Below are 19780 nucleotides of genomic sequence, written 5' to 3' on the forward strand. Positions count from 1 at the left end.
CACCTGTTGTTAGTTTCCATTACCATCTGTGTCCAGCTACTAATTTAGAGAGGTATCGGTGCTGCTTCCCCCGCAGATGTAGGAAGACGGTGCCAACACCATCATGAATGAAGATTCAGCCTGAGAGCGACATGAGCCAGGCATCCTGCTTTTCTCCTTCCTCTCATGTCCCAGACCCTACTGCTCTGAACTCTTCAGGTTCCCCACGTGCAGCGGGAAGGCCCCGCAGGTTCTCTTTGCACCCACTCTCAGCAGTGGATTGTTTTCTTGCTCATTCATTCCATACAGGTACAATGGCCTTTTTCACCTATCCCCATTTCTAGACTCCTTTCTAGGTAGGCATGGGCCCTCAGGTCTGGGATGCCTTTCAAAATGTTCCCCCTTTTATATAAAAAAATCAGCTTCCAAACACACTGTAGGTCTCTTTTGTAGCCCAGAAAACCTCAGTGTATCTTCTTGTTTCTCATTCACTGACTCATTTGTTCATTCATTCATTCACACAGCAAATATTATGCATCCACTGTGGTATCAGGCACTGTGGTATGTGCTGGGTATACAGCACTGAATATAAAGGCATTCTTGAAGCTTACAAACTGCCTACTTTATTTAACCTTATGTTTCCAGGACCCTGAGTCCCACTGATTTGTACCTGCACTTCCTTTCACACTCATACCACATGCTGCACTCAGGTTGGCTAAGCATACCATTATTCACCATCCTGCAACCTTTACTCAACTAATTCAAACCCTTTATCCAAGTCATGTCCTCTTTGTTATCCAATGCCAATCCCACATCAGTCTTTCCTAATTCCCTAACTTAACTCATGAAGACTTTTTGTCTATGTGTGTGATTTATTTGTTATAACTGAAAAACTTAATATCTGGGCATAAAGATGTGAGAAGATAAACATACAACTTGTATAAAATCAAAGCATCTATCTCATTCTAAAAAGCCCCAAAGAAGACAGAAGTCATTGACTCATTTTTAATCATTAGGTGTTATTAAGGTTGTCAATACATCAATACCAACAACTACTCTTCTGATAAGTTTTGTGCATAAACTGTGGGGTCTTTAGGAGTGCAAGTGAAATTGTTTATTAACTGCCCTATTGCAGACACAGACACACACACACACTTAATGGTGGGTTTTTATCTCTTTGCTTGGTATCCCTGGCACAGTATGAGAAGGAAATTAAGAAAAGAAAATGTTCAATAACATCTCCGGGACTCTTCACCTCAAACTCTGACTTTCATGTCTTTGGGAAACCAACTAGCATTGCTAGCAGAAGTTTCTCATTCATTCATGTTTGCATAATTGTTTTGTTTTTTGACTATCCCGACCATTATGTTAAGTGATGTGGATTTAACATTGAACAAAACATACTAGGTCTTTTCCCTCCATGTTCCTGACATGGAAGACAACATGCTGTATTTAAAGGCAGAGTAGCTGATTAATTAAAAGAGAGCCTCTAGTGTGGTGCACTTTCTCTTCAACCTCCATCTAGTGGTTTTCTTATTCCTTCAGTACCTTACTGCTAGCTCCATACTACCTCTCTAGGCAAGGAATATTGAACAGTGGATTCCCAACATGTTTCTGTGCTATCAGGCATAATGAGATTCATGCAAAAATCCAGGAGAGCTGACTGGTCCTTCTTTGCCTAGATCTCAAATACTTAAACCTTAAATTAAGTTAGAAGAAAGTAATTCTATTTTTATTTTATTTTCATTAACACAAGTAATACAGGTTTGTTGTAGAAAAATTAGAAAAACTATACAAACAAAATAAGAAACAAAAATGAAAGCCATCAGGGATTCCACTTCTAGAGACTCAATCATTTTTGCAAAGAATCTGTTGAGCACATACATTGTGTCTGCCACCGAACAAGGGGCTGCAGATGAAGTAGTAATTAGTTATGGTCTCTCGTGGAATTTTCTTTAGGGTGCTTACTCTCCAAGAGGATATGAATTGTATCTCTTTTAGAACTTTCTTTGCCATATATATGTTTCCATGCATACATTTATTTTTAAATGGCTGCTTACACATGGTTTTGTAACCAGATTTTTAAAATCTAGCCATATTCTGTGAACATCATCCTCTGTCAATAAATACGCAGGTGCAGAAAATCCTAACTGTAAGTAAACATCACCTTCAAACATCTGTGCCCCTTCCTTGTCTTTCTTGTCCCATAGCTCATTTACATGTGTATACGTGCAAGGCCTTACAAGGTAAACTGATATAAGCACAGCTTTCCAGATCAGGTTCCCAGTGTTAAATTTGTATCTGAGAAAGGCATTACCCCATATTTTGAAGACACATGTATTTGATGTTACCAATTTGTTAATGTAGGCATTACAATATTAATTCTTATTTCAAATGTTTTTATTTCTTCCTCTTTTTAGTTCCAATAGCCACAGAACTCAAAACAACAAACCACTAAAATCTACATTTGAACAAGAGCTTCCTGTCCTTTCCCTATATGCACATTTACGTCTTCATTTTTACCTCAATACACCACAATGAAAACTTGACGACAAAAGGCAATGCTTAGCAGCAAGATGGACTTGTTTCTGTTAAGTTTGACTGTCGATTTTGTTTGCCAAGTTCCTTCTCAGACAGAAAACATGTCCATCTAGCCTAGATGCTCAGAAGAGAACACTTAGAGAGTTCACATTGCATAGTCATGGCTCTTTGTGTGGAAAAGAATAAGAGAGTCTAATTATAAGCAACACAGGCAAAATATAAGTCTGAGACAAAAATTTTGATTTATAATTGTATGTATATACAGTATATTCTTTCCTCAGAGATCTTCAAAATTTACTTTTAAAATAACTAACTTGCATTGTATACAGGAATTAAATTTTTGTTTTATAAAAGGATAACCAAGATATTTGAGTTTTTGTTGGGGTTTCTGTTATGATTTTCTAGTCTAGACTATACCTTTAAATTGCCATTCAATGCCTTCAAAGACAGGAAGCAAAATGACATTGCCTGTGGAACTAATCTCATGTGAATTTCAAAATAACAATAAAACCGCTAGAAAAGAGAATGAAGCAAAGGATTTACCCTGTAGATACTATTAACTGAAAGATAAAGCAGTAACAATTTCTTTTAACTAGACTTAATAGAATACAATACCACAATCACCCAAGCTCGATGATCGGAAATTATTTTTAACCTAGGACTCTCTTTCATTCTCTTCCTTCCATCACCAAGACGTGCTAGCATTAGTTTTTGTGGATATATCTTTACCATCCACCTCTTCATTTCCATTACTGCAATCTGATTCCAGTTCTTCAATCTTGGAATTTTATACCCAATTTCTCCAGTGCATTTCTTCACTAACCTCCTTGTCATCATTCCAATTTCTTGGCATTCTAATTTACCTTAAAGATACCTGTAGATCAATATTCCTCCCAGATTGGAATGCTGTAGCTCTCAGTTTTTGCTATCAGATTTAGAGTTTATCTACGTCATAGTGAATTCATTCATGTTTTCATTTTTAAAACTTTATCCTCTTTCTTTTTTTTTTCCTTCTTTTGTACTTCTTAAGATGAAATGCTGACTCCCAATACCATTTTAGGTCACAAAACCCTTTAAAAAGATATTGAGTCTATGGGCATGTTTCCCCTTCCATTTCCCCTAAAATAAGCATCAGACTTTTTCTTTTTTTTGAGACGGAGTCTCGCCCTGTCACCCAGGCCGGAGTGTAATGCGCGATCTCGGCTCACTGCAAGCTCTGCCTCCTGGGTTCAAATGATTCTCCTGCCTCAGCCTCCCCTCCCGAGTAGCTGAGATTACGGGTGCCCACCATCACGCCTAGCTAATTTTTTTGTATTTTTAGTAGGCACGGGGTTTCACCATGTTGGTCAGGCTGGTCTCGAACTCCTGACCTCGTGATCCACCCATCTCGGCCTCCCAAAGTGCTGGGATTACAGACGTGAGCCACCGCACCCGGCCAGCATTATGCTTCTGACTGTGCATACTATAATGCTCTGATCATTGGTATACATGGTAAGCTTGTAGTTATAAATGGATTAAAGTAGCAACTTTTATGACTTTGAGGTCTTTTTTCTCATTGAATCAAAGAATTTTTTGAACTGTTTTCTGACATTTACACACTTCTACCTCATTTTTTTTTTACCGATACCACTTGCCTAGTATGTATTTCTTCACCTATTTATTTTTCATTTTTGACTCATTTACAATGTAAGAGAATGGTCTACTGATATTTTTCAGGACTACAGATTTTCAGGACATTATTTTATGTTTGCTGATAATTTTAGAGAGGAAGTATAACATTAATCTAAATTTTCTCTTTGTGGATAAGTAATTTCTGAAGCATTTGATCACAATGCTGGTGAAATATTTTTCTTTTTATTGGTTTTCAAATCCAAAGTGTTTATCAGGCTATATGTAGATGTTGGCTAAGTTTTATTAATTGTTTTGGTACCGATAACCTATTTTCCTCTGAAGATTTGGATTGTTTTTAATCTAAAAGAAGAAAAGAATCTTATCTCACTTTAAAGCATGGCTGTGTTCCATGCACTGTGATCCTTTCTGTCAGGAAAAACATTTATTGGTGTGTCTCTGTTGGCTGTCTTCCATCTATATCATTCTCTCTCCAAACAACATCCTCTTTTCATCTCTTTTCTTTGCATAATTGGAAATAATTCTCACTCTTGATCTCTTCATAAATGATTCTCTTGGCTTCAGTGTTCTGGTCTATCCTACTTCTAATTCTTCCACTCCTGCTGCGGAGGCCCACCCCTGCCCCCAGCCTGGACCTGTGGGGTCAGTCCCTGTCTTCAGAACATATTCTGGTATGGCTGCCTTGCCCTGGGTGGGACCTCATGCAGAAACAAGCAATTCTGTTTTACCAAAAGCCTGCTCCCAACTTTCAACTTCACTCTTTCATACTAAGGGGCTCTTCTGGCATCTCTCTTCCTTATGTTTTGTACACTGCTCTTAGAAAGGAAATTGTGAACTGAACTTTAGTTTTTCCCATCAGTCCTGTTCCATCTATACTGAATCAACCAGAAAAGCCTTGGATTCTGCAGCCTGGGAAAGAAAGATCCTCTTCTTCCTTTACCTGTGGGGGTACAGATTTCTCACTCTATAAGCCCTTTTGATCATTTACCTGAAGTCTGAGTAGGAAAGCAAAAAGCAGAATTAGACTCCTGAATACAACAGCCAATTTTCTAAAGGAACTTGCTTTGATTTTTTTCTTTTTCCAGCTTCAAACTTTTATAGTATTCCTATTTTGGCTTTACTCTAAGAGGTATATTTTAGCATCTGGTTTTCAGGTGATTTTTGTAAAGGTCAAGTTTTTATATAGCACAAAGATCAAACATCCAAATTATTATGTTACCTTCTTTTATTTCTGTAAAAGAGGGAATGTGATCCACCAACACTTTTTGTAAAAAGGTAGATTTACCTCAAAAGCAGATTAAGCAATTTATTCAAAATTATAATCTGAATTCTTTAGGAAATCAATTTAAAGACATACAATATATCTCTATAATAATTCAGATACTTCTTTTTTCAAAGATATAATTACTGGAAATTTATCATAAATAAATTATAATCTGAATTTTTCAGGAAATCAATTTGAAGATATGGATAGATAGATGACAGATATGGACATATTTGGATATTTATACTGAAAAACATAAAATAGAAATAAATCTGTACATTATAACTATCTATCAGGACACTGTTTATAATGATGAAAAACTGGAAACAGCAAACGTCCAATGATAGAGGTATGGTTATATATATGAGGCTGTATTTACTGGGTATGGTGTTACATAGGCATTTACAATTTTTAAGTAAGAAAATTATATAGAAATATTTTAAATATTTATAATAAATATTCAATGGAAAAAAACAGTATAAAAGTTGTACAATGCCATGATTACAACTACCTAAAGTCAAGCCCTTAAAAAGACTACAAAAAACACACAGATATTGTGGTCATCTGTCTTTGGTTATTAAAACTAGGTGTTTACTCTTTTTTCTCTATCATTCTATCATCTCTATCAACTTTGGTTACTTTAAAATTCAAAAAATCAATTAAAAAATTTAAGCAGGCCGGGCGCAGTGGCTCACGCCTGTAATTCCAGCACTTTGGGAGGCCAAGGCGGGCGGATCACCAGGTCAGGAGATCGAGACCATCCTGGCTAACACAGTGAAACCCCGTCTCTACTAAAAATACAAAAAATTAGCCGGGCGAGGTGGCGGGCGCCTGTAGTCTCAGCTACTCGGGAGGCTGAGGCAGGAGAATGGCGTGAACCCCAGGGGGCGGAGCCTGCAGTGAGCCGAGATCACGCCATTGCACTCCAGCCTGGGCGACAGCGAGACTCTGTCTCAAAAAAAAAAAAAAATTTAAGTATTTGCATAGAGTTTGAAGGTATAAAAATTTGTGCTGGTTCTTGAGACAGGTGAGAATTGTATAACATAAGTGAAGCTCTAAAATGTTGATAACATTTTGGGGCAGGGGCATTCTTTCTTTATTTTTAAACAGAGTCTCACTCTATGCCCAGTTGCCCATTCTAGAGTACAGTGGTGCCATCATAGCTTGCTGCAGCCTTGACTTCTCTGAGCTCAAGCGATTCTTCCACCTCAGCCTCCCAAGCAACTGGGGCTACAGGTGTACACCACCACACCCAGTGAATTTTTTTTTTTCTTTTGTAGAGACGGGGTTTCACCGTGTTGCCCAGGCTGGTCTGGACTCTTGGGTTCAACCAATCGGCCTGCCTTGGCCTCCCAAAGTGCTAGGATTATAGGCATGAGCCATCGTGTGTGGCCTTGGGGACCATTCTTAATATGTTTAAGCTCAATATCACAGTTTCCACAGCAAAACTAGAAAATAACACATCTCACTGTATATCCACCTGCTTACCTATTTGTCTTTCCTGAAGGATTCGTAGGCCCTCAGTTCATCTCTTTGCCTCACTCACCACCCAGCTTCTGGCCCAGTGCTTAGCTTATCTTAGTACAGAGGTGTAGATGTGAATTTTCATTCACAAACTAGAAATCCACATGTGACTCTGACCTGGGATAAATTTATACAGCTATGGAAATTCTGAAATTATCTGAACACATCATTGATAAATGATAAAACAAATGTGTACATTTGTGTATACACATACATGCATACACAAAGCATGCAGGAATGATAAAAAAAATCAACAGGAAACCATTTCAAAGAAATGCCATACCCAAGAAGAAGAAAATGCTACTCAAATCTTCAGTTCACTAAATTGCAACTAAATGACACTATTTTGAGTAGACTTTTTTTAAAGTACATTTCTCCTTTGAATATCTTGCAAGTCCTATCCAAAGTTATAAGTGTATAACCACTATTTTATGAGACATGCTTTCTCCTAGAGTTTTGTAGAGATTTTAGCATAGTCCTTATCAGTGACAGCACATTTATTCTGCAAACACATTACGTCTTCTATGAACACAGAAGAGGATCCAACTGAACCTTTTCACTTTTTAAGTTTTTCTCCAAAGCTGGATTTTGTCTTCACACTGTCTGGTTTTAGCAATGGCTAGGTCAAAATATACTACAGAAGAACGAAAAATCGACTCTAATAAGGCACACAGAATGAAAGCCAACCAGTTGGGGAGTAAATGTTTCTCGCTGCAGATGTTTGGGAAGCTGTGATTTTTATTTAGAACTGTGGAAACCTTATATTTGAATTTAAAAAGCCAGTCCTGAGATGCATCTGCCTCAGGGGTAACTACCATAGTGAAACCGCTCCTCTCCCAGGCCATATCAAATCACAGTTGTAGTTATGAACATACGAATCATATATATATTTCAAAATCGCCACCTGTTAATTTTTGATCCCCTATTAGAGGTGTTATCCACCAACTGCTAACACAAAGGTCACTGGTCCTCAATCCGCATTTCACCACCAGGGCAGTCGGGCCTAGCTGATGACCACACGAACACCAGATTAGGAGTAAAACCTTCTGAGGCCTGAAAGGGAGCGTGTATTCGCACATCCTTAATAATACAGTGTCTGAAAAATTGTAACTGAAACTGAAAGATTTATTCTAAGGTATTTCAAGCACTAAGGGTCTGAGTTCAGCATTCTCACACCATCCTGAAAGAGTAACATGAAGTCGGCAAAATGACCCCTGATCTGCAATCTGGGCCCCCCGAGGGATCCCAGCCAGGCCATCCTTGCTGGTCTCTTAAAGATTCAGTGACAAAATGGTGTTGCTTGGCAGGACACTGTTTTGCGTTCCGTGTGGCCACCCTAATGACGGCTGCTTAACAAGGCCAATGAATACCATAAGGGACATTTAGCAAGGAGCAATCCACAGGAGCATGGGGGTGGGGCAAGGCCGCTGAGCCCCCGTGAAGACCTGCTGGAGCCCGGCTGCCCACCCCCATCCCCCCACCCGCGCGTTGGCCCAGAGGTTTACCCAGGCAGCGGCCCCGGTGAGGAGGGGGCAGGTGCAGCGCTGTAGTGATGCCCAGTGGCCTCGTCCTCAGCCACCTGCCCCCCAACACCTGCTAGATGCCCAGGCGGGGCAGGCCCGAGGTCTCGCCGGCCCTGGGCTTCCCAAGCCAGCCCAGGGGCATCCAGCGGCAGGCGCCCCCGACACCCACGAGCAGGAACAGGGAGGGCGCATCGCGGCTCCGGCGCCCCGGCCAGGCCGGCAAGGACCCCACCGCCCCGCTTTCGGGTGGAGCCGCCCCTCCCCAGCCCTCCCCCGCGCGGGGCCCCCGCCCGCAGCCCCTCTAGCAGCCCCCCTCGCAGCCCCAGAGCCCCTGCGCCGTCCTGGCCCGGCCCGGCAAAGGAACCAACGAGCGCGCATCCCGGGCCTCGGGCGCAGGGCACAGAGCCGGCCGCGCCGCAGCCTCCCCAGCACCGGCGGCGGTGACCAACCTGTAACCCCAGCGCTCAGAGCTGTCATGGTGCCCGCGGGCGGCGGCGGCGGCGACAGTGGGCGACCGGCAGGATCAGTGCCAGGCGCGGCGCCCACGGCGGGCGGGGACGCGGGCCCCTCACCTACTGCGGCTCCGCTCAGGCAGCGCGCTCGGCCCGGCTGGGGCCGCGGCTCACGCTCGCGGTGTCACTCACTGAGCGCCGCCGCCGCCGGGCGGGCTGGGGGAGGGGTGGGAGCCGGAGTTTTCGGGCCTTTAAAAAATTATTATTTTATTTAAAGTTTTAAAGTTAGCTTTGCTACAGGGACTGCAGTGATGCCGAAGGGCGGGCACCGCAGATGAGGCTGCGCCGCAGTTGGTGGCGAGCGCCAGGGTCGGTACTGGCAGTTCTTTCTTGCCGGCTGCCACCCGCAGTCAGTCTCACAGCAACAGCTAGGCTCTCATCTGCGAGCTCCTCTCGGGGGTCTTTCGTACTGAACAGCACGGCGGCGGTGTGCACAGGATTCCGCCGGGCATACGCGGGGTACACTTAAGTCCACTGCCAGGAGGCCGGGAGCCCAGCGTGCGAGCATGAGGTCTGACTGTGCACAGTATCGAGGATGAGGACTAGTTCCACTCCTGAGTATGAAAGGGTGAAACCGTTCACGTCAAGTTTCACCCCGGAGTTATTAAATAATGAATGCATCGGTCACACTTATAGTTTTCTAAATAGGTTGACGTTTACCTTTAAAATTAAAATATGTTGCCGTGTGGATGAGACAAAGTCTATTCAGAAATTGACAGTCCCCCACCCCATACCCTGTAAGTATACCTGGACTGCAGACTGCATCTGAGGCTTCCTAGGGCTCCCAGCAGGGCAGGTTTAGGGAAATCTGGCCTCCTAAAGCTCCATGCCCAGGGCGACATCCTCCCACTCATTCCCACTCTCTGAAAGGTTTACTTTGGGTCTGGAATCTTGCCATGTAGTCAGATACGAAAATCCCCAGGGAACTCCTGACCAGTGATTTAGACATCATGCACACAGGCATATATAGATAAAGGGAAAGAAACAACTGAATGAAGTTTCTCTACAAGAGAGATTCTAAACAAAGAACATTTGTCTATCACAAAATGTTATGTGGCAAGGGATAGAAGTAAAATTACACAAACCTACATTTTAAAAATGTATTTTCTGGTTACAGATATTTAATTAAGCTACTTTCTTAAAAAGTCCATTTACAATTTATTCACATTCATAATCCATAATAGTACTTTTTATTGTTTAAAGGGAAATGTTAAAATATTGGTATTTCGTGAAATACAGAATCATGCAGGATATTTTTTCAAATTTCTAAAGACTTAAGAAAAACTGTGTCAAAAGCTAGGTTTTAAACAAATGATGAAATCACTCCTCATAAGAAAAAATTGACAGTAATTTAAACAATGGTAAATCTACAACCAGTTTGCTTAGAAAAAGTGTTTACCAACTTGTTTCATCATCTTTAGTTGCGGCTCTCAATTGCTTGATCTAAATACTAGTTTATTCCACAAACTGAAATATATAGCTATATATATATATGGTAGCTGAATGATAGTGTATTATTCTTTGAAATTCGTTCGAATTATCTGTTAGAAAATTATATTAATGAAATATTTAAACATTTATTTATAATGTTTTGAAGTGGTAAAGGCAGTGATTTTTTACTAATCTCAGTGCCACTCCTCACCTAACAGGCATTTCAGACCCTTCTCTGTCCTTGGTTGAACTACCTTTGTTAAGTCTCTATAATTCATGCTTATGAGCCAAACAATCCCAATGATGATGGAGACAGTCTCAGAGAATTCATGGGCTTCAAGGAAGTCATGGAATCCAGCATACTCATCCTATAATGCATAGGGATTCACTGTATATTGGAGTAGACAATCATTTTAAAAAATAGGTACATCCAAAATATCATAGTACCCCTTCTACCTGCTCAGTATCTCTTTTCTTTTGTTTTCTTTATTATTTTTAGAGACAAGGCCTATCTCCGTTGCCTAGCCTGGAGTGCAGTGATGTGATCATAGCTCTCTGCAGCCTCAAAGTAAAAGTAGAAAGGATGAACAAGTATCTTTTCCAGGTTGAATTGGCCCTGTAACTACATTCATTGCTGGAATCCAGTAGAAGTCAATTGCCTGCCTGTGGGTTCAATATAAACTGAGAATATAAATCAGGTGTGTTTTGTATGACTCAATGTATATTGTTGACAAATTAAGATCAATTACTAACATTTGAAAACCACAGGAATTTTAGTTTATCATGAAAAATAGGAAGATCTGGATTACAGGCACCCGCCACCATGCCCAGCTAATTTTTGTATTTTTAGTAGAGACAGGATTTTGCCATGTTAGCCAGGCTGGACTCGAACTCCTGACCTCAGATGATCCACCCACCTTGGCCTCCCAAAGTGCTGGGATTACAGGCGTAAGCCACCATACCTGTGGGAGTCTGAGGCACCAAAATCACTTGAACCTGGGAGGCAGAGATTGTGGTGAGCTGAGATTGTGCCACTGCACTCCAGCTTGGGTGACAGAGTGAGACTCCATCTTGAAAAAAAAAAAAAAAGGAAGATCTGGCCAGGTCAGTTCTGCATTCCCAAGTGGCAGAGGGCCAATAGGGGCATCCTGTGCCTCCCATAGGTGGGAGGTTCTCTACCATGGACATGGTTCATGATGCTCTGAAACAATTACAATAGTAACATCAAAGATCACTGATTAAATATTGCCATCACAGATACGATAATAATGGAAAAGTCTGAAATGTGGAGAATTACTAAAATGTGACACAGAGATACAAAGTGAGCACGTGCTGTTGGGGAAGCGGCCCTGATAGACTTGCTTGAGGCAGGGTTGCCACAAACCTACAATCGGTAAAAACAAAGTACAATATCTGCAAAGCACAATAAAATGAGATGTGCCTGTACAGAATTCAGCCTTGGCAGAATAGATGCATTTTGATAATGGAGTGCATGGGGAAATTTAAGGCAGTTTGCCTCCCAGATCTCCCAGCAGGAAACATGTCGTGGAGTGTCTCTGGGGAAAGGAAAGAGATACCAGAAGAGATGTCGCTAAGTTTTGTAGCCCCAAAGACCAATCTCACTTTACGTAGCTCTGTCTTGGATCTTGAGGGAAGTAACAAGTGTGATAAGTTTCTATTGAGGAAATAACTGCCGGGTTGGTGGTCTTCACTTGCCAGTGATATTCTAGATGAAAAACTTGAATAAGTCTTCTTCTCGTAAGTCAGCATCTCTAAGCAACCACAAAGCATTTATTCATAATTAAATATTTCAAGCTATTGAAAGACACCGCACATCATAGCTTTTCCTTAAGGTGATGTTCCTCAAAATTCTCTGATAATAAGGATTACCTGGGCCATCTTAACTATTTCCAGAGAGGTTCTCATTAAGTATCTCTGGAGTAGGAAAGGCAACTATAGAGAATTACTCTTTACAAAACAGGCGTACTTCTGAGCAACACTGTTCCAGTGGTTGGGACCTGTGCACAGGCATTCCTTTCCTAACAGGCCAAAGTAGACTTGCCTACTTTCCTCCCTGTCCTGCGAGTCTGTGTGCTTCAACCACCATCTGGACCAGTTCTGCAACCCCTATAGACCCTGCACTTACATTGTAGCTGTGTTATCTGAAGCACTAAAAACAGGTGAGCTCAAGTAGCTGGTAAAAATCCATCTGCTGAGTCAGAGTGGAGGTCTTTGAAAGGTTGGCATATGGCCTTTAATTGTGTCATTGAAATCAGCTGTGGATGGGAGACAGGCTTAGTATACCCATCAACAGAAAATAAGGGTAAGTTCACAGAAAGATGCTATTAAACCTCACAGAGACAGAAGCTGTGATGTTGATACCGGGCAGAAATATCTTTGGGCAAGAAATGCAATTGATTTTTCTTATGGAAAAATTAACCGCCTAATGACATCGGAGAGATGACGAAGGACACACTGGACTTGGAAAATCCTATGGTGAGAAGTAGGTGTGATATTCACACTGTGTATACTTTACAGATTAATCAAAAATATTTTCTACATCACCATTTTGTTGTACTTTAGAATTATATTTTCAGAGGAAACTAGGTTTTAGAGAAAAAAACAAAAGGAAGCCTGTGAAATCAGGAGTAAACAGTAATGCCAATTAAGCACTCGTGCTGGGAGCAAAACAGAGGCCTCATTGTGTTGAGCCACAGCTGAGCCAATCGCCCAAAGGAACTGGTGGACTTCTGAAAACAAAGGTCAAGTTTCAAGTGAATCACTCAGCAACAAAATGAAGCATATTTTGACCATTTAATAAAGGCTGCTACAAGATAGGAGTAAAGCTTTTGTTCCAAAAATAACCGTGAAGAACTCATTTATTGCATAAAATATCTTAGCAAGTACATGATAACCAGGGGCTCAGACCCTTCAGGATTGATGGGCTGGGTCACTCCATGAGACACCAGCCGAGGGGGAGAGGGATCCAATAAGAGAGGGGATGAGCATCATTTGCTGAGTTAGGGCCAGCTGTAGCAGCAGTGGCTGTTGTTCATTTCAGTAATTCTCCTCTTATACATTGCCCAGAAATCAGGACCAACAAAGATCCTGGACAAATTGTCCCTGGATGGAAAAAACTTAAAGAGAGAAGCAAGTAGATCTGAGTAGCCTGAGAAGCAAGAGGTAGACAGTGCTGGATACCATTGACACCACACCCAGATCCTAACAGGCCAGTGCCATTATCACCCAACTTTTGTTAGGATGACTGCTAACTTCTCAGAACTGTCCCCTTCCCCGGAGAATGGCCTTCTTCTGAATAGCAGATGTCTTACATGGGTCGGTATAATCCTACCCTGACCCAGGGGCAGTCTGAAGTCAGTGACAAATGGACATGTTTGTACAAAAGCTAGGCCTCTTGCCTCCAGGTGGACCAGCTCTGTGTGTCATTCTTCTCCAGAGTTCTGTGGAGGTCCAGGCTGAAGCTGAATTCCATCTCCCCATATATTTAGAAGGAGCATGCCCTGTGCAGTTTTGATTGCTCAGTAGCGTCTTCTATGTGCTGATCATGAAGTTCAATATTTTTGCATCTTAATTTTTGTTTGCTTGATTTGTAAGTTTCTGAAAAGTTTGTATTAAAATCCCCCACTATGACTGAGGGTTTATGTTTATTTATATTTCTGTCAGTCTTGCTTTATATGATGTGAGACGATGTTACAAAGTGCATACAGATTTAAAATTGCTATATTTTCCCAAAGAAATAAAACTTTGGTCATTCCAAGTGACTTTATGTTTGGTGATACGGTTTGCATTTGTGTTCCCGCCCAAATCTCGTGTCGAATTGGAGGAGGGGCCTGGTGGGAGGTGATTGGATTATGGCTGGAGATTTCTCCCTTGCTGTTCTCGTGACAGTGAGTTATCACGAGATTTGATGGTTTAAAAGTGTGTGGCACTTCCGCCTTTGCTCTGTTTCTCTCCTGCCACCATCTGAGGAAGGTGCTTGCTTCCTTTTCGCCTCCCACCATAATTGTAAGTTTCCCGGGGCTGCCCAATCATGCTTCCTGTTAAGTCTGCAGAAGTGTGAGTCATTTAAACCTCTTTTCTTCATGAATTACCTAGTCTCAGGTAGTTCTTTATAGCAGTGTGAGAATGAACTAATACACCTGGTAGTGCTTTTTTCTTTAAAGTAATTTTAGTATAGCTGCCCCAGGTCTCTTCTGCTGTGTATTTTTCATTCTTTTTCACTTTCTATTCTTTAAACTTCTTTTTTTCCCCCTATGATTTAAACTTTAACCTTTTATCTTTTTACTTTCAACCTTTCTGAATCCTAATTTTTGATATACTTCTGATTGTGCATGTTTGTCTTTTGATTTAGTATTTTGATCATTTATCTGCCCACATTTCCATTAGAGAAAACCTGCTGGTGGCAAATAGTTCCTTTTTTGTTGTTTATTTGATAATGTCATTAATTACTAAGTCTTGAAAGATGAATTTGTCCTGATATAGTAAATTCCTAGTCTAGTTTAGCATTTACATTTATATTATCTCAGCACATTGAATATAAAATACCACTTCAGCATCTTCTAACAAACTAACGAACGTTTCTATTTTTTTTTGAGACGGAGTCTCGCTCCCTCGCCCGGGCTGGAGTGCAGTGGCACGATCTCGGCTGACTGCAAGCTCCGCCTCCCGGGTTCACGCCATTCTCCTGCCTCAGCCTCGGAGTAGCTGGAACTACAGGCGCCCGCCACCACGCCCAGCTAATTTTTTGTATTTTTAGTAGAGACGGGGTTTCACCGTGTTAGCCAGGATGGTCTCGATCTCCTGACCTCGTGATCCGCCCGCCTCGGCCTCCCAAAGTGCTGGGATTACAGGCGTGAGCCACCGCGCCCAGCCACAAACGTTTCTATTTTTGAGAAGTCAGTGCCCAGTCTATATGTTTTTCTATTGATCTATTTTTTTATATGTATATTTACTCTTTGTGTTTGTTTTTCTGGAATTTCTCCATGATGGATTTATGTGTGGATGTCTTTTTATCTATTCTCGTTGAGATTTATTAGACTCGGAACTCATGGATTGGTATTAATTATTTCTTCTGCTTTTTGTCTCCCTCTGGGACTCCAGTTTATGTACATTAGCCCATCACGCTTTATCCTTCATGTCTATGGATCTGTATTTCCTTTGTTCCTTTATTATGTATTCTGAATAGTTCTTCTGACCTGTTTTTCAGCTCACTTATACACTTTGCTGCATCTAAAAAGCTATTAGTTCACTTATACATCTTCCTGCATCTAAAAAGCTATTAAACCAGTCTTTTCAGTTATTAATTTCAAATATTTATTTTTTGAAATGCTATTTGATTTTTTATGTGGCTAGCTGTTTTTTATTTCCTACAGATATTTTTAGGTTGCTCTTTATTGATTTGTGCTCTAAACATAATAAATACAGTTATTTTATATGTCTGGCAATTTCAAAGTCTAAATATTTTCTGGATCTGTTTTGCAGTCTAATTTTTTCTGAAGGTTCTTCATCATGGTGTCTAATTTTCTCTCTGTGTTGCTTATTTTTTCAACAAGTGGTCTCTGAAAAATCTTTTACAAAATTTTTTGAGACTTAAGACGAAAATGGTTTCACTAGGGAGGATTTGTTTTAGCTTTTGTCAGACACCTAAAGACACCAACGGTCCATATACAAGGATGACCAAAATTCATGGCATGTGATTTTTTGTATCACCTATGGGAAGGCATTTTGTCTAAAACTCTGTGCTAGTGCTTGCTCTTAGTTATAAATTCTTGGGGACAATGCTTCCTCGTGCTCAGCTTCAAGGCAAATCTTATGGTCCTCTGACTTCTCAAGTCTATGGAATCCAGTGGAAGATTTATAGCTTTTTCTTTTGCTATAAACAAAAGTTTAATTTAAACTGGATAGGCAAATTCCCTTATGGTGGAAATGCCTTCAACCTCTGCTTATATTCCAGTATTCATTCTTGTTGCCTGCATTTCGCCTGATGATTGCTGACTGTCTTATCAGCTCTTGGATGCTTTTAGAAATAATTAAAATTTTTAATATTTAGTCTAGCTTTTATAATTATATTTTCCAGCAAGCTTATCTAGAAAATCTAGACCACTTTTTCTCCAGAAACAGAAGTCATTGGACACTTCTTTGAATCTTTCACAAAATACTTGAGTAGATGTTTTCACCTCCTTGCTGCCCCATGAACTATGGGGCATGCTTCTACCTTAGGGCCTTTGCACCTAGCCTTTCCTATGAAGTACTCTTCCCTCAGAAATCTTTTGAGCTCACTTGATCCTTCACTTGTTTGGGCTGTTTTTCAATTTTTATTTCAGAATCGTGAGGGAACATGTGAGGGTTTGTTACAAAGGTGTATTGCATGATGCTGAGGTTTGGAATACAAATGTATCTGCCACCAAGGTAGTGAGTATAGTACTCTATAAGTAGTTTTGTTTTGTTTTTAGACTGAGTCTCACTCTCTTACCCAGGCTGGAGTGCAGTGGCACGATCTCAGCTCACTGCATCCTCCACCTCCCGGATTCAAGCAATTCTCGTGCCTCAGCCTCCCAAGTAGCTGGAACTACAGGCGTGAGCCACCACGCCTGGCTAATTTTTGTATCTTTAGTAGAGATAGGATTTCGCTATGTTGGCCAGGCTGGTCTTGAACTCCTGACCTCAGATGTTCCACCCACCTCAGCCTCCCAAAGTGCAGGGATTACAGATGTGAGCCACTGTGCCCAGCCTCTATAAGTAGTTTTTTCCAACCCTTATCCCCCTCCCTCCCTCCTCCATCTTGTATTCCCCAGTGTCTGTTGTTCCCATCTTTATGTCCATGTGTATCCAATGTTTAGCTCCCACTTGTAAGTGTGAACATGCAGTTTTCTGTTTTGGTTTCTTGTTTCTGCATTAGTTCACTTAAGTCCTTCACTTCCTGTATATTAACTTCCCAGTCAAACCTTCACTGTCTACCCCATCTAAAATGCCATCACCCCAATCCATATTTCTTATTTTTTCATTTAAAACAATCTTTACTCCTTAGTTCTTTTAGATACCCAGCATTATCTATATTTTACTTATCTTGCTCGTTGTCTACACCACCGAAATAGAAGGTTCATCAGGGCAGGGGTTTTGTTTGTTTCACAAATTTGCTCTATCCTTAACACATAAACCAGTGTTTAGCACATACTAGGCATTTAAAAATATGTATTGAATGAATAATGGAACAACTGCAGTCTTGGATCCTGTCTTTTAAGGACATAGACTAGTGTTTTAGAAATGCAGGACTGATGTAGCACAATTGAATTATTATGGAAATGTTGGAATAGCAAATTAGAATTACAGCTAAAAATAAATAATTTGCTAAACTTTGAGTCTGGCAAATAAGGGCATCTGTCAATAGTTTAAACAGGAGAGCAACCAATCATGCAAGTCAGTTGTAGAAGAGAGTGTACCTCGCACTGGAAGAAGAAAGCATAAACAGTACAAAGCATATTTCAGAGGATCTGTTCTCTACTCCCATAGTTTTACTTTTTAAAATTTAAAACATATGCTCTTTGAGAGTAGGGATTTCTGTCAGTTTAGTTCACTGCTATATTCTCCCTCAAAAGAGATCTTGTATATGCTGTGTGCAATAGTTACTTTTTGAATATGTGTTATTATGAATACTGATGTTGACATTTTTGTTGAGTATATATATGATTATGACATGAATATAGCCATAGCTTAGCAAGTCTTTTAGTGAGATGGTCAATAGAAACCCATGATTTAACTGGATATCTTGATAGGCCACCTGGAATTAAGTCTTCAATGAACAATGTTTATGGAAAAGTGGATTTTGGTGTCCAAGCAAAAGCTACTGCAGAAATAAGCATCTCTTGTACATAAGTCTCTGCCTATCTACCAGGGTAATTTAGAGGTATTCCCTATAAGTCACTTGTAGCAAAAGGTATGCTCTGTGCATATTTAGATGGAGCCACTAGTAGTCCAGCCTTTCTGTGAAGAAAATGGCACCCTCTATTATGGGGTGACTCAACACATTCAGGGATTATGGCTTGGAGAAAATACAGCAAGGCCTGGATTTCAGCCCCATGCATTCCCTCAGCCAGGTGTCTGTGCAGAGCATGACTTGCACAATCCAATATAGTGAGCTCATGTGTGGATGGCTTTCCAGAATGTTAGTTTGCATGTCTACTAGCGGTGCACCGTAAGCCTGCCTCACCCATCCTCTTCAGTGTTATAGTCTATCGTCTTTCCAGTTGAAATGATGAAAAATCATATCTCATTGTTTTGTTATTTTACCTTTTTTTGCTTACCTGGTGAGTTTGAACTTTTGAACCACATTTTTATGTATTTCTTGTTTTTATGACCTTTTTCTACAATTTGCTGATTTTGTTGGAAAACTAACATTTTATTATCAATTTGTAAAATTTGATAAGCTATATATTGCTATATATATGTGTAAATGTGTACACATACATATATGCAAATTATGTATATGAAGACATATATGTTGCTATTATTTTGCCAAGCCTATTATAATACATAGAAGAATATACTTTTACTCTTCAGTGCTTCTAATATTTGTAGACTTTTAGTGAAAAACTGTTTTCAAAATCTTAATTTAGGAATTGTTAATAATTTTTTTCATAAATTTTATAAATATTTCTCCCATTTAGTATAGGTTTTACTTTTTGTGATGTATCAAAAGTTCAGTAAACTCTGTTAGCTTTTTCCTTTGTGGTTTTTCCCTTTGTTTTTATGCTATCAATATGTATCAATATATCTATTTTTATAAATCTATATCTAGCTTTGTTCCATTTAGAATTTAGAGTTTGGTATCAACTGAAGACTTAGGTCATTTTATTTTGAAAAAAATAGCTGTCCAAATATTTCATCATAACCATTAACATTTACTATATTTAGAATATAAGGTTTAATTTTGATTTATCTTTTCTGTGGTATGCTGTAAATGTTAACTCTTGCACAAAATTTATTCCTTTTCAGTATCTTCCCCATAAAATGCACTTAGTTAAAAGAAAAAGTCTTATTTGCCAACTGCCGTTATTATAGTTCTTTTCTATTATGTGTTAGTCATGTTGTAATTATTTCTGCAAGTTAATTTCGGAAAACCATTTTATGCCATCCACAAAAGTAACATATTAAGATTTTTAGTGACATTTCATTAAGCATTTGAGTTACCCTGTGAGTAACTGACATCTTTGTTATTGTCTAGGAATATGGCATAGCTCTTTTCATTGAGTTCTAATTTGATAGTTCACATTAAATTTATGTATTTTCTCTTATAAAGGCTCCATACATTTCATGCAGAAGTCATTCTTAAGAGTTTTAAATATTTGGATAACCATTGG

General features: G+C 40.0%; 2 protein-coding genes across 7 annotated transcripts in view; one reads left to right on the top strand and one right to left on the bottom strand.

Annotated features, from left to right (window-relative positions):
• NALCN (sodium leak channel, non-selective) overlaps positions 1 to 9105 on the bottom strand; it is a 358797-nt gene extending 349692 nt beyond the window's left edge. For 2 of the 5 annotated variants that reach the window (XM_032151250.1, XM_032151248.1), the window contains exon 1: positions 8910 to 9105. The gene's annotated coding sequence lies outside the window, so the exon portion shown is untranslated. The remainder of the gene's footprint in view (positions 1 to 8909) is intronic. The other 3 variants (XM_032151251.1, XM_032151249.2, XM_058438040.1) reach the window with 3 other exon arrangements.
• Positions 9106 to 14370: 5265 nt separating this feature from the next.
• ITGBL1 (integrin subunit beta like 1) overlaps positions 14371 to 19780 on the top strand; it is a 295436-nt gene continuing 290026 nt past the window's right edge. For both annotated transcript variants that reach the window (XM_032151257.2, XM_058438045.1), the window contains exon 1: positions 14371 to 14429. The gene's annotated coding sequence lies outside the window, so the exon portion shown is untranslated. The remainder of the gene's footprint in view (positions 14430 to 19780) is intronic.

Source organism: Hylobates moloch, unplaced genomic scaffold (genome assembly GCF_009828535.3).
Source record: "Hylobates moloch isolate HMO894 unplaced genomic scaffold, HMol_V3 SCAFFOLD_4, whole genome shotgun sequence".
In the NCBI taxonomy this organism is placed as follows: Eukaryota; Metazoa; Chordata; class Mammalia; order Primates; family Hylobatidae; genus Hylobates; species Hylobates moloch.